This window comes from Bos indicus x Bos taurus, chromosome 13 (assembly GCF_003369695.1).
Source record: "Bos indicus x Bos taurus breed Angus x Brahman F1 hybrid chromosome 13, Bos_hybrid_MaternalHap_v2.0, whole genome shotgun sequence".
NCBI lineage: Eukaryota > Metazoa > Chordata > Mammalia > Artiodactyla > Bovidae > Bos > Bos indicus x Bos taurus.
In genome coordinates this window covers 48,237,799-48,251,098 of record NC_040088.1, presented here as the reverse complement: position 1 = coordinate 48,251,098, position 13,300 = coordinate 48,237,799, and the positions used below count along the sequence as shown (strand labels likewise).

The 13,300-nt window shown below is 44.3% G+C and overlaps 1 protein-coding gene across 1 annotated transcript in view; it reads right to left on the bottom strand.

The window, feature by feature from the left end:
• Nucleotides 1-12,066, bottom strand: part of JCAD (junctional cadherin 5 associated) — a 78,397-nt gene extending 66,331 nt beyond the window's left edge. Inside the window, exon 1 of the mRNA XM_027559745.1 lies at nucleotides 11,973-12,066. The gene's annotated coding sequence lies outside the window, so the exon portion shown is untranslated. The remainder of the gene's footprint in view (nucleotides 1-11,972) is intronic.
• Nucleotides 12,067-13,300: the final 1,234 nt, after the last annotated feature.

The following is a 13,300-nucleotide window of genomic DNA, read 5'->3' as shown; positions in this document are numbered from 1 at the left end:
AAGGATGAGGAATGTTTGAGTGCTGTGATTATTGTGGTGATTATGGAAACCTCTAGGCTCAGATGACATTCTCAAGCTGCCACATCACGAAAATCAAGGAGTTGCTTATGCATTATTCATCACACCTTGATATGACTTTTATATAACATTCAGCCAGAATATCTTTGATCTGTTTCTTGTTTCATTTGTGATTCTGAGCCAGACCACAGGATAACTAGCTCAGCAGTTCAACAAACTGCTTTTTTTTTCCCCCCAGAAAATGAGCATTTTTTGTGCCAAGGTCTCAGGTTCCTGAAGTACCTGGTTGAGATATGGATGGAGGAAGGCTCAGGCGGGTGTCTTGAAATTTCTCAGCTAGATTATTAAGGCTGCGTGACATGTGTGTGACAGGGATCTATTTGGAGACACTGTGGGAAGGTGAATCAAGCTCAGATTTTCCAGGGAGCAACTGTCGAATTTTAATTAGCTTTGAGTCTTTCTCTGCTGGAAATAGCAGATCCCTGAGTGCTTTTTTCAATAGCATTACGGTAATTATAACAATTCTGAAAGGAATAATTTACACATTGTATTTTTGTACACTTGGAGGAACCAGAAAGGCTGGTACATGCCTGGAGTGACTGTCAGAGAGATGTTTAAAAAATATGAATGACAATAGTGTGCACCATCTGGTTTATGGTCTCCATCAACACTCTGAGATGGTGCTGTGCAATTGAACTTCCTGGGATAATACAAGCATTCACATCCGTGTGGTCTCATATGGTGGCCATTGGCCACATGTGACCATTAAGCACTTGACATGTGGCTATTGAGACTAAGGTCTAAGTTTTTTAACTTTATTTCATTTTGACGAATTGAAATTTAAAATAGTGCCTGTGACCAGTGGCTACCATGTTGGACAGTGCAACTGTAATGCACCAACTAGAGCTCCCTGTAGCCACACTGCCATCTGAAGAACCACTGGGGCAGAGGAGGAAACCCATGAGGTAGCCGGGGAACTACAAAGACCATGAACTTCAGCTCAGCTGAAGCCTCTCAATTTGGTTCTCTGGTTTTTCGTTCCACAATAGATTGGAAGCATCCAATTAGAGTGAGAGGAAGGCATGATGGAAAAGAAGAGTTAAAATCCTTTTCCAAAAGAGAAAAACAGTCTAGGATCACTGAACACAGGACAAGCAGCCTTTATATCTTAAAAGTATGGTATTTTGGTGCCTTGGACCATTGAAATAATGTTAAGGGTTCAGAGGTGTAAGAATGGACAGAAAGGATAAGAGCTAGCCTCATCCAGGTCTTCGTCCTTCAAAGAAAGTAAAAATATAAATGTTTGGGCACACAGGTTGGTGAGTGTTGGTTATCTGAAGAGTCCAGCTCCTGGTCACATCCCATCCCTACTTTAAGCAAAAGATGCTCTGTGATGTCCTACTGCTCTCGGGACGAAAGCCCAGATAATTGCCGTGACCCTCCAGATTGCCTGCTGGACCTTTCCCATTGCCCTGCCTCGGTGAACCCCACTTCTCCTGGTTCTCTATTCTTCAGCTGTACTAATTCTCTGTCTCTTTCTGGAAGGTGCATGAGCCTTCCTCCAAAGGACTTGGCATGTGCTGTCCCCTGTCTCTAGAAGGATTCTTCCACCCAGCTCCACTCGTCTTCCCCTTTGGATCCCAGCTCAGATGGCCCTGCATGGAAAGCCTGCCTCACATCCATCCCTCTCTGCCCCAAGTAGACCTGATTCATTTGTGATTTACTCTTCCACATGAACTTCTTGGGCCGATGCCTACTTGAATATGTGTGTTTTCATCAGTGAGAGCATCTGCTTTCTTCATTGGTAAAGTCAAAGAAAGCAGGGTTTGTGTTTGGCTGGATCCCTTCACCTTTGTGTCTCCAGTGCCTGGTTGATGTTCAAAAAGTGCTGAATGAGGGAATGAAAGAGTTCTGGTTTGTTTCTAAGACAATTTTCAGGATGCCAAGTGTCTTCCAATTCCTAACACTTTCACATCTTTTTATAAAGTCTGTTTAGTCTCTGAATGACTCATCTTCTCTTTACGAGCCATTTCGAAGTTTTTAGTGTCCCATAACTTTTTGTCGTGAAATCTTCAACCTTAAAATTCCACCCACCTCTCCCTTATTTGCTCCACTGGCTACAATCACCCCCAAACTTCCTGTTTCCTTTAAACCATTTGCTCTCCTGTTGGCAGGCTGGATGGTTCCTGCCATCTGTGGTTCTTTCCTCAGTAATGCAATTTTCTTGATTTTTTTTTTCACTGTTTCTTTCACTTGATTGCCCTGATAGCCTTTGAACTCCTAGTTTACTTTCTCTTGGCCAGAATATCTGCATTGTCTTTTGAGATTTTTAATGTATGCTCCATGCAATTTTTTTTCCTGTCTTTTCCTCGGATTTCTTCTAAATTTGCAGTCTTTCTATTCCTGTTCTTTCCCTTTTAAAGAAAAGCATTCAGAAGTGGGGAAAATGAAACCCACACTTATTTCCAACTCTTCTTACTTCTAAAACATAAAACATTACAAAAGAAAAGTCTCAGTTAATTATTTCCAAAACCTTCTGGGGATTCCCAACTTCTCGTTTTCTGTCTCATTCCATTTTTTTTTTCCAAAACAAATCATGGGTGAAAAAAAACTCCCATTAATCCTATGCCTCCTCCCTAAACTTCAATTATGCCTCAGGCTTCATTCTTTTTTTTTTTTGAATGAGCTTTCTTCATTGCTTAAATGATTTTCCCTTTCTGGTATACCTTATTTAGTACCAAATTGTTGATATAAATTTCAACTCTCTTTGGCAAATATTTATTGAGCCCCTGTTATGTACCAGGCACTGTCTTAGGGAAACAGTAATGAATAAATTGAAAGAAAAATCCCTCTGTTTGTGGAGATTACATTTTACACAGAGAGGTATAAAAAACATAATGACATATACAGTATAATTGGAAATAATGACAAACCCCATGAAAAACATTATATGATAAATGTTATCTATGATGAAAAAAATTTGAACTTATAACTCCTAGCCTACAGGACTGTTGTGACAATCATGGGAGCTAATGACTGTATCGAGGAAGGTTCTTTATTCTTGGTGGAAATTGGGACTGCTTTCTGAGCACAGAGTCCTGCCATAGATGTATTACAAATCTTGTCATTATTTTTGTAATGAAAGGGAAGATTATCCACTCAGTGACTCAAGAGATTTTTATGGGCTGTCTTCTGTGGGTGACGTACTAACATCCATGCCAGGTGCTGCCACAATGAAGAGAAAATCTGCGACACTGTGTCTTCGAGAGCAAGACTGAAGTAACAAGCTGACTCACAGCAGCCTTTGCCTGGGAAATACAGGGGAAGCTGCTATGCTACCCTCAGGTCACTCTGGGGGCCTCATCTCTACCCAGTCCACAGTCTGTGGCCCTAGATGGCAGTGCTCTGGTTACTCTTTTGCTACAAAGTTTGTAAGTGTGTTATAAGGATTTGTTGTTGTTGTTGTTTAGCTGCTAAGTTTTGTCTGACTCTTTGAGACCCTGTGGACTGTATCCTGCCAGGCTCTTCTGCCCATGGGATTTCCCAGGCAAGAATATTGGCGTGGGATGCCATTTCCTTCTCCATGGGAGCTTCCTGACTTAGGGACTGAACCCGTGTCTCCTGCATTGCAGGTGAATTCTTTACCACTGAGCCACTAGGGAAGCCCATTATAAAGATAGCAAGGCCAATAGCTCAGATTCACATACTCAGCATTGGAAGGATCTTCATGTGACATCTGTCTATTTCACAGGTGAGGAAATATATAGAAAAACATATATGTAAACACAAACATATATGCATACATATCCATTCTTTGGATCCCAAACAGGCCCTTTCTCTACCTTCTTTTTTAATTTAATTTTTATTATGTAATGACCTTCTTTGTTAATTTAATTTTTTTAGTATTGGGGTATAGTTGATTTACAATGCTGTGTTACTTTCAGGTGTATTGATTCAGTTTTATATATATATATATATATATATATACATATACATATATATATATATGTATACGGTTTTTCCAGTGGTCATGTATGGATGTGAGAGTTGGACTGTGAAGAAGGCTGAGCGCCGAAGAATTGATGCTTTTGAACTGTGGTGTTGGAGAAGACTCTTGAGAGTCCCTTGGACTGCAAGGAGATCCAACCAGTCCATTCTGAAGGACATCAGCCCTGGGATTTCTTTGGAAGGAATGATGCTAAAGCTGAAACTCCAGTACTTTGGCCACCTCACGCAAAGAGTTGACTCATTGGAAAAGACTCTGATGCTGGGAGGGATTGGGGGCAGGAGGAGAAGGGGACGACAGAGGATGAGATGGCTGGATGGCATCACTGACTCGATGGACGTGAGTCTGGGTGAACTCCGGGAGTTGGTGATGGACAGGGAGGCCTGGCGTGCTGCGATTCTTGGGGTCACAAAGAGTCGGACACGACTGAGCGACTGAACTGAACTGATATGTGATACATATATCTATGCACATATATGTGTATGTATAAGTAAGTAAGTGTTAGTTGCTCAGTCATGCCCGACTCTTTGCAACACCATGGACTGCAGCCCACCAGGCTCCTCTGTTCATGAGATTTTCGAGGCAAGGATACTGGAGTGGGTTGCCATTTCCTTCCCCTGGGGGTCTTCCCAACCCAGGGATTGAACCTGGGTCTCCTGAACCACAGGCAGATTCTTTACTGACTGAGCTACAAGGGAAGCCCATGTGTATATATAAAAGAATATATATATTCTTTTAGATTCTTTTCCATTATATTGTTACAAGTTACTGAGTATAGTTTCCTAGGCTATATAGTAGGTCCTTATTGACTATTTTATATATGCTGCTGTCACTTCAGTCGTGTCCGACTCTTTGCGACCCCACAGACGGCAGCCCACTAGGCTCCCCCATCCCTGGGATTCTCCAGGCAAGAACACTGGAGTGGGCTGCCATTTCCTTCTCCAATGCATGAAAGTGAAAAGTGAAAGTGAAGTCACTCAGTCGTGTCTGACACTCAGCGACCCCATGGACTGCAGCCTACCAGGCTCCTCCGTCCATGGGATTTTCCAGGCAAGAGTACTGGAGTGGGGTCGTGTATATATGTTAATCCCAATCTTCTAATTTATCTAATTTATCCTACCTTTCTCCTTTGTTAACGGTAAGTTTGTAATGACCTTCTGACAATACACATTCTGAGTCAACTTTTCAATTTAATTCAACCAACCTTTCCTGTTTGATTATGTGAATAATTGCTTGCAAAGCACTATAGAAGACATAAAAATGAACAAGGCCTTGTTTCCATGTTCAAGGAGTTTGCTATCTGTAACATGGGAGACTTCATTCAGTGTTAAGTGCTACATAAAGGCATGAAACGAGTACCACGGACATGCACCAAAGGAGATGAACTCTAGCTTGAATGTCCTGCTGGGAACTAACCCACGTGAGGAATGAGGACTCAGAAGTGGGTTCACAGAGGCTGATCCTAGGGTGTAGGTGGGAGATAGAGTAAAGCACCTTCATGAGGGGCTTCCCAGGCCATGTGAAGGGAATTTGAACTTGATGCACTCAAAGTTTTGAGCAGAGGAGTAACTTCATCACAACTGTGCCTGAGGACTCAACTTCCAGAAGACAGAGGAGAGGCAGGTTGGTGTTTGTTCAGCTGGAAAATGGAAGCTCGGTTCTGTGATTCACCTGCCCCCGCGATAATAATAGTTCACGTTGATTGAATGAGCAGAGAGTTTTGCATACATTAACTCGCTTAATTGTCACAACAATCCTTGGAGCTTTGTTATTTTGATTTTAGCTTGGGGGAAATGGAAGCTTTAAGAAGCTACATGCTAGAAAGAGGCAGATTGGAGACCCAACCAGGTCAATCCTATCCCTAAATCCAGTTTCTCAACTGGGATATTATATTGCCCTGCAAGGTCATCTCCAACTGACAATGATTTTGTGAAGGTGGGGTACAGAGGGGAAAGGTGAAAATGATTATTAGACACCCCTACTCTGTCTGGTGTTGAAAAGGATGATTCAGGGACAAAAGTTGAACTTGACTGTGCTTGTCACCAGCCTGTACTGTGGGGGATGTTTGACCCCTAAGGGACTCCTTCTGCCAATTTTCTGGCCCAATTCCTCACCTTCAGTTTGTCTATGCCGAACTCCTCAGCATAATTTTCATATCAATTTAGGAAAATTAAGAATTGGGAAAGCAAGGCTATTCTGAAATAATCCCACGTAGTATTTTCAAAGCCTAACGCCTGTGGGATAGTCATTTTATTTGTGTTACCTGTTCTTATAAATTAGCCTTGAGATTAATTGACATCACTGCTCTTGTTAAACATAAAAGATCAAAGGCTGATTTTACAATTTACGTGCAAAAATCAGAATGGTGATTTTACATCATTCCTATATCCTGAATTGGACATTAATCTTATGCTAACCTCAGCTGACAAAGAATCCACCTGCAATATGGGAGACCTGGTTTCAATCCCTAGGCTGGGAAGATCCCCTGGAGATAGGAAAGGCTACCCACTCCAGTATTCTGGCCTAGAGAATTCCATGGACTGTATAGTCCATGGGGTCGCAAAGAGTCAGACACGACTGAGCGACTTTCAACCTTCCTAACTTAGTTGATTTCCTAGTGGCGACTTCTAGGAAGAAACACACTGCACCCCTCCCTTTAGAACAAAACATCCTATGGCACTAAGACCCCGACCTTTACTTGTGTTTCATCCCAATTCCAGAACAATAGAACCATGATTACAGACGATGCTGTAAGGATCCTTTTTCATTTTAAAGAGATGTTTTACAACTCGGAGAGGCCACAGTTCCAGAACAATAAAACCATTAATATAGATGATGCTTTAAACATCTTCCGTCATCTTAAAAAGATGTTCTACGGCAGGAAAGGTGCATCGTGAAAAAGCAAATGCACACGAGGTAGGATTTCTGTCACTGTGAAGCCTGCAGCCACCCACAAGGTTAATCTGGATGAACACGATGACCTGTAGCGCTTTTCCTCCACGTGTTAGTCCTGACTGGAGAATGAGGGCAGGTCATGTGTCCCCCCTCCTCCAACTGTCAATGGGCTTATTCTAACGAGTTTCCACAAAGATTTGTTAGATGAATACGCAAACAAATTAGTCAATGATCTTATGAAGTCAGAAAACACTTCATCCAAGGAAGTGTGAAATGAAAATATCTCCTGCCATATTAATCAATAAGAAATGTCACTGGCCTCCAAATGTGCATGAGGGCTCCCAAAACTGGGATCCAGGGGATGCCACCAGCCCTCGTGGTGATTACTGAGGAGCTGGGCGAATGCAAGAAGCAAGATGAACAAAGAAGCAGGATTGGCCCCAGATAGCTGAGGTGCATATGAAAGGAATGAATTCAGTGAGCCCAGAGGCTTGCATCTTCCCACACTTAGAAGGCTAAATTCCTTAACTTGATACCTGATCTTTGAAGTTCAGAGGGCCTGCTCCCTTTGTTGCAAGCTTGTTTGGAGTCTGACATCCCCTCCTGCCTCCTTTGAGCAGTTTTCTCAGAGCTACTGAGATGCTGACTCCTGGGCTCAGAATCCTAAACATTCCCACCAAATAAAATAACTGTCTACTTTCAGGTTGTGACTATTATTTTTTAGTCAACAGAAGTCAATCCTGAATTCCCATTGTTTCAGAATGAAGATGAAACTCATCTGCTTTTTAATCACTTAAGGGACAATTTCTTGAAAGCTTTTTTTGTTTTTATTCTTGGCCATGCCATTTAATGAGATACGCACCCTATCCTGGCGTGCCCTCCTCCAGCCGAGGACATCATAGTCAGTAGCTTCTGTCCCAAAAATATGTCAAGAGCCCTATCTTGTGATAAGAATGGCCATATTGGGAGGGGGAGGGGCTGTTGGGAAGTCAGTACAGTGTATGTGGCGCAGAATTGTTCTCTTTATTCAGGCTCAGAGCTGGAGAAGCATAGGCATCCATCACAATTTTCTAGGCTGGGTACCAAGCGCCTCCTTAACCTCACACAGCAGCCCACACATCCCTCCCTCCTGCCTTCCCTCTGCCTTCCTGTTTTTTTTCCTGAGCAGGTGGACAGTATTCTCTGGTACCAGCCCCTCTCTTCCTAACGCCCTCGCTCCCTCTTCTGTCTCTCTTCTTTCCTTCCAGCTTCGCTCTTGTCTGTGTCCTACTTCACCTCCCGTCCTCCCTTCTGTTCCAACACCTCCCTGCTTCTGGGTTTCTCCCCACATCCTCTTTCCTCTCCTCTCTTGGCTTCACCCACTTTTCTTCTACCCAACCCCTCAGCAGAGAAATATTTCTGTGTTTGGCATCCCTCCACCCTCTTTCTCTCTCTCACATGCACAGAAATTGCCCATTCTCTGAATATATATATATATATATATATTTTTTTTTTTTAAGGTTGTGCTATGCAGCATGTGGGGTCTTATTTCCCTGATCAGGGATTGAACCCCAAACCCCTGCTTTGGGAGCATGGAGTCTTAAGCACTGCACCACCAGGGAAGTCCCTTTGTGAATTTCACTGATTTCCTTGATGCTCCACTTTGACCTTCCCAGCCAGGCTCTCTGCCCTCACCTCTCATGTTGGGCTCCCGTTTACTCTCCAGGGCTGTCCCTGCCACCACACCCCAGCTTTGTACACTCACATCTCTAGTCCTTGTCTCAAACTCAATACAGAAGAAGCCTCCCTATTCTCCTGCTCCCAAATAGACTCTTTCTCCCAACTTCCTTTTATAGTTCATGGTGCCACCGCATCCCCAACCTTCCAAGTTCAATATCTGAAGTCACCTTGATTGACACCCCCGCCAGTCACAGAGTCTTGCTGATTTTTCCTTAAATATCTGCCTCGTATCTCTTCCTCTCACTCTGCCCTCCTCACCTCTGCCTTGGCTCAGACTCTCATCCCCTCAAACTTTGATGATCTTTCCGAGTACTTTGCTGCTCCATCCTCTCACCCCACAAACCAAGGAGTGGGTGGACTGCATTAAGTGGGTGGACTCCATTGCTAAGGCCAGTGCTTTGGCCTTGGCAATGTCAGTGGGGAGTGGGGAGAGAGGTGGGTGGGGAATGAGGTCAGGGACTGACTGGTGTGCAGACCAGCTGTGGCTCCGGCCCCCACCCCCTACACAACTTGGCCCCACTGTTGATCCACCTGCAGGAAAAGGGAGGGGCTCTAGGCACAGGGCTGGGGGAATAACCATAATCTAGTCTTCAACTATTCTGCAGATATATATTGAGTCCCTACAATACAGAGATACAGTAATGGACAAGACAGAGTTCCTGTCCTCATGGAGCTTCTTTAGAAACAAGAGGAGATGGATAGTAAATAAACAAAGAGGGAAAGTGATAGGAAGGGATAAATCATAGGACTTATGTAGAAAAAAAAAAGATGGAGTCAAATAAAGGCAAGAAAATGTGAATGGGACCAATGGCCAATAAATATGAAAAAGTACTCAATGTTATGAGAAATGGAAATCAAACCATAATGACCAACCACCTAACACCCACTAGCATGGCTATAATAAAAAAAATAGAGAAGAACAAATGTTGGCAAGGAGGTGATGAAATCTAAACACTCGTCCATTGCTGATGGGAGTATAAAATGGAGCAGCTGCTGTGGAAAACAGTCTGGCAGTTCCTCCAAAAGTTAAATGTCAAGTCACCATATGACCCAGGGATTTCACTCCTACAGAGTCACTGAGAGAATTGGAAGCATGTGTTCAAACAAAAACTTGTACATGACTGTTCATAGCATCACTGCTAACAATAGTCCCAAGGTGGGGATGACCTCTAATGACCTCAAGTGATGAACGGATAGATGGACGGTTTCTGTACCTTCAGTGGAATATCATTCAGCCATGAAAAGGAGGGACGTGCCAATCAGGCCACATCGTGGAAGACCCCTGAAAACATCATGCTCAGTGAAAGAAGCCAGACACAAAAGGCCACATATTGCAGGATCCCGTTGATACCCTGAAGCCCACAGTGACTCTGAGCAGTAGCCACCATCACCTGACCCCTCAACTCACACCTCAGTCCAGAAACCACAGACGGCTCCTTCTGCACCACCCCTCTTGCCCTCAAACAAGCACTTCCCTGCCTGCCTCTCATTAGGGCACAAATCACTGCTCTGCCCCCTACCAGGCCCGTCTTACCCACCCCCCACCCAGCAATCCATCCTTTTCCTCCTTTGGACTCTGGATAACCCTTCCTAGCCCAGTCCAGGGACCACCTCTGATGGATGTACATCCTGATACCAGCTGGGTCCTGAGCACTGGCCCCAGACCAGGTTGGAACTCTGACTTGCACATCAGCCCTGATACGTGGGCACCTAGCACCCACTCCTGCCTCAATACACAACATGAGTGCTGTTGAGAGAGTGAGAGGAGATGCTTGCAAAGTGCTTAACTTAGTCACTGTTGCATAGTGAGCTCATGGAAACAGGAGTTGTATTTTCTGACTTCAACCTCACCTGTACTTAAAGCTTGAAATTGAACACTTCATTTTGTACTATATTTGGTAATTATTTAATGGATGTAGGTGAGAGTCAAAATGCATGATGAACACCAATGATGGTATGTATATGTATTGGGATAACCTCCCCACCCTGGGGTTCCCAGGTGGTGCTAGTGGTAAAGAACCCGACTGCCAGTGCAGGAGATGTAAGAGATGTGGGTTTGATCCCTGGGTAGGGAAGATCCCTTGGAAGAGGGTATGGCAACCCACTCTAGTATTCTTGCCCGGAGAATCCCATAAACAGAGGAGTCTGGTGGGCTACAGTCCATGGGGTCGCACAGAGTTGGACACGACTGAAGTGACTTAGCACAGCACAGCACAACCTCCCCTCTACTCTGATGACTCTTCTAACACAGAACATAGAAAATGCATTTGGGTAAATGTTTGGTAGCCCAATGATGGATCGATTATTGATTGATTTGGTTCTGTCATCAAATAGGGATGGGATTTTCTTCCAACTAAAACTTCAAAGGAAGCAATGATCCCTGGGGCAAAGGGGGACAGAGAGAGAGAAAAAACAGAGAGTGAGAGAGAGGGGATAGAGAAATAGAGAGACAGATGAAGAACTGGCAAATAAACACTTAGTCCTGCCACACTGAGCTGTACTGAAAAAGTTCACAGGCACCAATATTCACAGGAATTAAAAAAAAAAAAAAATACAAACTGAACAAGGACAGATCTGGAGGAGTGGTGGCAAGTTCTTCCCCAAAGCAGCTTCTGCAAATGAACTCTTGTTTCAGAGACCACAGTTATTGGTATTCAAAGGAATAGTTAATATGTTCTACAAAGAGACGGAAGGCAAATCTTTAAGGTCCTATCACCAGAGAAAGGCATACATTTAAATTTAATATGAAAACACGAGACAGTGGACTAATGTTTCACAGCAGTTTAGAAGTAGGTTATAGACAGATAGATAATAGATAGGTGGATGATAGATGACAGGTGGGTGATAGATTGATAGGTAGATGGTAGATAGATGTAATGGTACCCACCTGCTTGAGCAGGAAGCAGCTAGGGAAAGAGAACCACTTTGGTTTCATTCGATGAGAAGAGAAGATGAGAGAGGGCTGGGACCCACTCCGTGTGAGCTGGTCACGTGACCAGCCTCCAAGCAGCTGCACCAGAGAAGAGAGAGGACCAACAGACCCTTGTTTCCTACATTTCCGACCCCCAAGCATCCAAAGGTGTTTGGGCAGCTCTACCAAGGCACAAGCATTCCTCAAACCCCAGCCCTTCCTGCATAGAGAGAGTCCCCCCTGCCATTTCTCTCCCTGAGATCCACGTTTCAGCACTTTTTTGTTCCTCTTTCAGAGAAACAGACACAAGCCCCGTTCAACAGTCAAAAGCTAGGAAGCAGCTGGCTTCTCCCAGTGCCCACTGGCACAATTTTCCCGATCGTCTTCTCAACAAAACAGTGAAAAAGGAAAGGAAGTATTTACCTGAGATCCCCACCTTCTTCGCAAAGGTCTAAAACTGAACGTTTAAAAAGCAAGCCAATACATCTTCCCAGAGTGGTGTTTAAATCCGAAATCTGCCTCTGAGAGCAGCTCTGAGTTGAGCTCTGAATAGAGGCTGTGTGTTATTTTAACCACAAGGTTTCTAGTCGGGAGGAGGAGAGATGGAAATGAGGCTGGCATGCAGAAGCACCGCCACCCCAAGTGAGACGAGCTCACGGAGCTGATGGAAGAACCCTCAAACCAACTTTTCCTAAACTAGAGGTGAAACAACTGTGGAACATTCCGGAGGAGGAAGATAAGACACTTTCGGTCTTTTCTAAAAAAAGACATGTTGGTCTGATACTGTCCAAAGGGAAGCCCAGCTCAGAGCTGACCTGGGGAGCCCTGGGCCTTGGACAGGAGCAAGTCACACCTGCAGACAGCCTGCTCCAACGCAGCAGAGAGCCTTCTAGGGGTTAAAGGACAGAGTGACCAAGAACCCTGGTCAAGTTCAGTCTTTTCCTGAAAAAACACAACCAGTGTCCCGAGAACCCACAGGAGGATAGAGGGTAAGGGAGGAACTCTTCTGGATTATGTTATTAGGGAACATGAACGTATGTATGTGTTTGTCCCTCACTTCACTAACAACTTCAAAAGCAAAGATCCAGCCTCAGCTTGGACCTCAGCTGGAACTCCTCCTCCTCCTTGGCATTTTGGCAAGTACAAGCCAACCTCTGGACAAACACTATCTTTGGACTTGGAGGAGGGTGACAATTTATCACACAACAGAATCGATAGCTAAAAACAGAGCCACTGAAATGGCCAAAGGTCCTTTGCAGCCAGCCCTTTGCAGAAGCCAAAGAGGGTTAAACTCCACTTTGGGAAAAACTCAGCAGTGCTCCCCTTCACCAGGGTCATAACTCACTTTTATATCGAGGCTTTCATCTCAAAGGAGCTTGGGGTGTGTTGGCACCAAAATATAAATTATCCTGTGCACAGTTACCTTGAGGACGAAAAATGGCCCTGCAGCCGGGGGCCAGAACACGTCCAGTAAGTTGGGAGCCACAGGTGGACAGCAGGATGGGGCCAGGAGGGCCTGTAAGAAATAAAGAGTGGGCCCTGGCCTTCCAATGTGGCATGCGGGATCTAGTTCCCTGACCAGGAATCGAACCCCGTGCTCCCTGCATTGGGAGCATGGTGTCTTTACCTCTGGGCCACCAGGGAAGTCTCTTGTCTATTCTGTTCATTCTTCTCTTGTAGTTCTTGTCATTGTATCCTGATGATTTCTTTTTGAATGCAATAAAAGCTATAAATGACTGTCACATGCTCAT